The 6000-nt window shown below is 46.5% G+C and overlaps 1 long non-coding RNA gene across 4 annotated transcripts; it reads left to right on the top strand.

Annotated features, from left to right (window-relative positions):
- Nucleotides 1-1113: 1113 nt before the first annotated feature.
- LOC111924325 (uncharacterized) lies at nucleotides 1114-5910 on the top strand. Of its 4 annotated transcripts, XR_002861602.2 has the most exons (5): nucleotides 1128-1395; nucleotides 2084-2307; nucleotides 2399-2451; nucleotides 4242-4419; nucleotides 5398-5910. It is a non-coding gene; the product is annotated as an uncharacterized LOC111924325 (long non-coding RNA). The 4 variants fall into 4 exon arrangements; XR_002861600.2 differs by lacking the exon at nucleotides 2399-2451 and having other exon boundaries at nucleotides 1114-1395; XR_002861601.2 differs by lacking the exons at nucleotides 1128-1395; nucleotides 2399-2451 and adding an exon at nucleotides 1405-1559.
- The last annotated feature ends 90 nt before the right edge of the window (nucleotides 5911-6000 follow it).

Raw genomic sequence — 6000 nt, 5'->3', positions numbered from 1 at the left:
GCGGAAAACACCGCCCCTGGGTCAGCCGGGCAAAGCCACAGGGTATCCGATTCGGCCCCATCATCCATTCCGTGTGATGCCGCTTTCATGCTTTTTTGGGGGGGAAAAAGAATACAACCAAAAAACCCGCACCGGATACTGCAACGCGATCCCCGGTAATGCAGCAGGCAATGTGTTTCCCGCCTATCTGATGAAGTGCAGCGTTGGAACGAAGGGCAGGAAATCGCGCCCGGTTTAACGGGGAGAAGCAGGGAAAACCCCTCAGCCCCGCGTGGCGGCGGTGTCAGCGTCGGTGCGGAGCCACCGGGAGTCCCGGCCTTGGTGCGGTGCGGATGGAGCCCGCGGCCGCGGCGGGAGCAGCCCGGGAGCCGGTGCGGGCTAATAAGGGGGGACACTTGCAGAGGCAGCAGCACCCGTGGGGGCAGCGGGAGGAAGCCCGATGGGATATTACCCTGTTTGTTTTCCCTTTGATCCGTAGGAAATAGGTCCTGCACTGCGTGACCCATTAAACTAATAAGATTATAAAGATCAGCTAGAGGGGCTAGGGCCGCTAATGGTTCCCATCTGGGCCAGGTTTCGGCGTTATTAAAAACGGCGAGGCAGCGGGCTTGGGTTACAGAGCCGAGGTGAAAGCGGAGAGAGCGGAGAGCCGGGACCACCCATCGCACCAATTAGCGCGGCGGGGCGGAAGGGCCCGGGGAGCCGGAGGGGCCGGCACGCCATAAACCCCGCCGGGCCCCGCGCCCCGCCCGGCCGCGCCCGCCCCTCATGCATATGCAATAGGCGGCGCCTCTATGCAAATCACGCCGCGGGGCCGCCCTGGGCGGTGCGCGCGGTGGGCGGGAGGCGGGGACGGGCCCTGATTGGAATAGCACCGCCCGGAGCGTGACGTAGCCGAGCCCTCCTCCAATGAGGGTGGCCGCCGTCTCGGGTTGCGCTGGCGCGTGCGCCCCGTCCTCCCCGCCCCCCGGGGCACGCCCTCCTCACGTGCCGTGCAGCCAATAGCAATGCTGAATGCAAATATACAAGGGGCGGTGCGTGCCCCGAGGCCGCGGATTGGACACGCAGCGCCGGCCACGGGCGGTCCCGCCCGAAGGGGCGGGGGCGGCCCGCGATTGGCCGGCGGTGTGGGCGGGGCGCGTGACGCTAGGAGGGCGGAGACCGAGGCGGGGCAGGCCCCGGGCTCCTCCTGCCGCCTCCCGGCCCTGCCCGCGGCCTCGTCCCGCCCCGGAGAGCGGGGACCGCCCCTCTGGGCCCTGCGTCCGCCCCGGAGAGCGGGGACCGCCCCTCTGGGCCGTGCATCCGCCCCCCCGTCACGGGCGCTGTGCACCGCCTCCGCCCCCCAGGCCCCAGCGGCTGTTCCCGCTGTGACGGTGCTGCCCCGCCGCCGCTGGGGTCCGTGAGGCAAAAGGGAGGGGGAAGGATAGAAAGCCCTGAAGGAGGGGGGCGGTCCGAACTCCGCCCTTTGCCGCTAATGAGCAGCGTGGAGCGCGGGGCAATTAGCGGGTGTGAGGCCGGGTGAAGGCGGTGCGAGCGAGGGGAGCCAGAGGAGCGCTCAGGTTAAGCCAGGAGGGGCTGGGTTTGCCGTGAGGGTGTGGGGACTCAGCCCCTCTTGGTATCCCTCGCTTCGGGTGCCTCGCCGAAAAACTGTGAATGCCGCCTGCAAGGTTAAATAGAAAAAATTCCGCTAATGGAACGACGCCTCCGAGACGCCGATTTAAACCTTCCCCCAGCCCTCCCCGATGAGGTTTTTAAAGAAGCAAATAACATTGGAACTATTCGCTCTAGGCAGCTTCGTGCTTTTTTAAGTGCCCCAGCTTCACCCAGGCATGATTTAGGTGATCATCTGAAGTGATTTAAGTGATCGTCTTGCCTCGAGCGATCATTTCAGCGTTTTCCTTAAAGTCGCTTTCAGAACAAAATCTCCTGGTGGTCAGTGGGGTCTTAAAGGCACCGCGTTAAAGGGCTTATTTTTAGCTAACAAGGCTAAAGGACGTCTGAAAGTTTACTTGTATATATTTCTATATTCGTGAATAATCATTCTTCACCGTTATTCGTTTTTTGTTTTTTTTTTTTTAAACAGATTGTTCCTCACCATTGGCACGGTACTTAACAAGCTAATCTCTGTATTTCTTGAATACGCACGAATTAGCAGCTGACACAAACACTTGGGGGAAATAATATAGCATAAGTTAAGGGTGTAACTGTGCCTTCAAAACTCACTTCAGAGCTGACCCAGCAAATGCACAAATTATACCGAAGTCTTTCAGAACGGCAGCAAACAGTTTTCAACACAGCGCGCTGCAGGTTGTACATGAGGGTGGTTTGTAATGTATCGCTCTCTCTCCGTGAAGGCTTTTTGCAATATTTGTTCTAAACATAAACTATTAAATCGTAGCCTGTATTTCGTTAATTGAGAGCCTGAGAGCCGTGCCCGGGTCAAGCAGGGAGGTAACTTTGCACTCTGATCCTGTAAACGCTAATGGAGTAATACTTGTTATTTATCAGCTAGGATAAATTGTTCATAACTTTTGCAAAACTAGGAACAAATTCCCTGCTTAAGGATCAAGCAAACGAAGACTGAAAATTCCGTCTAGAGAAATATAAAACTCATCATGAACAATCAGGGAAACTACATGAGATGCTAGGTGTCGATAATTTTCAGGGAGCAGACTTGGGTAGAAAATTGGAAATACACCCAGAAGTAGGAGTTGTATGGATGTGGCATTGAAAATCTGGTCATTCTGAAGTTCGTTGTGTTATTATAATTCATGTATGAAGTTCCCGCAGTACCTGAGAGAGAAACGTGCAAGTCTTCAATGCATATTTTTCTGTGTTTGACAGCAAACCTTCAGGGCAGTTATTTTTAAATTAAAAATATGTGCTTATTTTACTTCAAAATGTGTAAAATGCCTTTGTTTGGAGGTTTTGGGTTTCAACAGAATTCAACAGAAATTGTTTTGGACTTTTTTTTGTTTCAGGTTTTTTCCTTACATTGTTAAATTTTTTTTGTATACTGTATTCCATGGTTTTTGTTGCTCACATAACTTAATAGGGGAATTGTGCATATTTGCTGTATTATTGCTGACATAAATGACATGGTAAACCACTGAAAGCAGAGGTGAAAGCCAGTTGAATTGTTGTACTAAACCCCACAACAAGACTAATTTCTAGCTAAATTGTATATTTTTCTAGGCACCGTGTCTTCTTGTAATTTAGAAATACTTTAATTTAAGAAATACTTATTTGCAAATAAATTGCTGGCTATTCATAAAGATTATTACAGATTCCTCCTGCAGAGGAGCACAGCAGGAGAAGGTGACACAAGTGCATCAGCTTGGTTATTTACCTGATCTAAATTGACATGGGTAGGAACATCTCCTACTAGCTGGGGATCTGTGATATTGACAGTTTATATGCTATTAAGGTCCTGAAATTTCATTTATGTGAACTGCAAAAGAAGTTTTGATGGATAAAGTTACAGGATAGAGCCAATGGAAAAAAAAAAAAAAAAAAAGTCAATTGCTGAACAATTGGTGTCAGCTTGTTTTATTGTGTCTCTAATTCTGGTTTAGTTTAACTTTTTTAATTACTTTGGATATACAGTTCATCAAGATGTCTGAAACGCAAAGGCAGAAAATTCTACAGATCCAAATGGCTTTGTAGGACTTTTAAAATGATTATATAGCTGTATGGATAATAAAAATCCCCAAAGAACAGGTAATACAGGCATGTATAAGGGATAGAAATGCATCAGGGTGTAAAACAAGGACTAGATTTACTCTGTTGCAAATTATGTTTCCTGGTGCAGGCTTTTTCGTAATTCTTTATCATAGAGTTATTCATTGTTCCTTACTCCACATCATCTGGGACTGATATCAGTCTGAATAAACCCCTTTTAATTTTGCCAACACTTATAGGCATTTTCATTTATATATATATAATATCTTAAATCATATTCCCTGCTCCATTCAAGATCTATTCCACCATAAAATGAGTGTTTTACCAATGACTGACAGGCATTGGATTATGCCCTAAAGGAATCATACACTGTATTTCATGCAATGCCAAAGAATGAATAAGCATGAAATCTGATTAGATCTGTTTTTCTTGTATTACAGTTATTATGGTTTGCACAATTGCTGCTTAACACATTTTGCAGATGATGTCCATTTTATGCATGTTAGAGAAACAGATGTTTTCTTCCACACTTATTTATTTCACCCCAATATGTTAAATAGGTAGCTGCTCACTGAAAGAAGGAGCGAAGCAGTTAACTGTGTGGGGAGTCCATCAGTGAAAACTTTTGCAACAGATATTCAAGAGTGGTTTACACCTGAGGCTGTACTCCCTGGTGATGAGGACAGGATAGCAGAGTGTAATTCCTGGTTTCTGTTTCTGGCCCTGGGGACCCACCAGGTGTGTGACTCTCTCTCAATTTATAGGTCTGTAGATAGTAACTCAGAATTTGCCTCACTGAAGAAGGTAAAGAATCTTGTCTTCATTGCTCCAGGATTAACTATGGAAAGACTTTTAGAAATACAAAGCATTGTGTGGAAACAGTAACATAAATCCAGGCAAAAATATTAGAGTTCTTGCCAGAAACATTCAGCCTGTAGATGGAAGAAAAAATATAATAAATAATAATTCATTATATAAAATATAGTAAGTAATTTATTCAATAATTCATATAATAAATAATTCATGGCTACATCAGGAGAACAATTTTCCCTATACCAAGCACAAACTGAAGTCTACTTTAAAGTAAAGTAAATGCAGAAAGTGTGTTTTCCAGACATGGGCGGGGGGGGGGGGGGGGGGGGGCGTGTGGAAAGAAATAAATTTTAAAAAGGGAAAAAAGAAAGCTAATTTAAAGCATACTGTAGTAAGACTTAAGTGATTTTTTTTTTCTCTCTCTTAGGTGTTTTTAGTGGCATAAACACTGCTGTTGGGACAAGCTGAACACTTGAAACTAATATTTTAGTTTGTGTTTTGTGGTTTGCTTTAGGTTTTGTTATTTGTTTGGGGCTTTTTCCAAGCCATGAGTTTCTGAAGTGCAGTAATAGAGATCTTCTGATCATGAACTTTGCCTAGACTAGAATTGCTTTACACTTTGATGCTGTAAGTGAGAGTCAGCTGAGGAATTAATTTCATTTCAGACCATTATAATTGTGAGTTCCAGACTTGCCTCTCTGATTCTGTTTGAATTATTCACTCCTGGTGGAGTCTGTCACACTCAGGTGCCTTGACTGTTCACCGTGGACCCCACGTCACAGGGCTTCTACAAACCTTATCTTGCCTTCTTTAATAATAATAATAATAATAATAATAATAATAATAATAATAATAATAATAATAATAATAATAATAATAATAATAATCCCTATGTTCTCATAGGTCTTTATGATTGTGAATGCCATCCTGTACATTGCTGGACCACAGAATAAAAACCCAGAAGCGTTATGTGATAAAATGATGAAGACACTCAACGCTGCGTTGGTGCGCAAGGTCTCAGGCTTGTCCCGGCGGTAGCAGGAGCTCTGGAGCCCTGCCTCTCTGCTCCGGGAAATGCAAGCGGGCTGGCAGCCCGCCCCTCTCAGGGCAGGAGAGCTGTGCCATCGCCCGTGCAGAAATGCAGGCTCGGAGGTAATTCTGTCATCTGCCGCAGGAGGGTTGCGGACTGCAGCAACACTGAACCGCAGCCCCCAAGTGCTGCCTCAGCACTTTGTTGGAATCACCTGGCAGCAAACCAGAACGGATAAAAGGGAAACAGGGAAAGGGAAGCGCCAGGAATGAATGATATCCTAGAGACACGAGCTGTGTTAGCTCATGGTAGCGCTTCCTCTGAACACAAGGTGAATTTACATCTCCTCCCCAGGTCTATAGTTTAAATATACAGTTATACAAATATTTCGGGTTTGTTTGTGTTTTTTTACTGTGCTAAATCGTTTTGTAGAACCTTTTTTGGTCACTCAGCCCCTTTCCTTACCAGTAAGCCAA

This window comes from Cyanistes caeruleus, chromosome 1 (assembly GCF_971803275.1).
Source record: "Cyanistes caeruleus chromosome 1, bCyaCae1.hap1.1, whole genome shotgun sequence".
In the NCBI taxonomy this organism is placed as follows: Eukaryota; Metazoa; Chordata; class Aves; order Passeriformes; family Paridae; genus Cyanistes; species Cyanistes caeruleus.
Note: the sequence above shows the minus strand (reverse complement) of the source record. Positions and strands in the feature narration are given on the sequence as shown.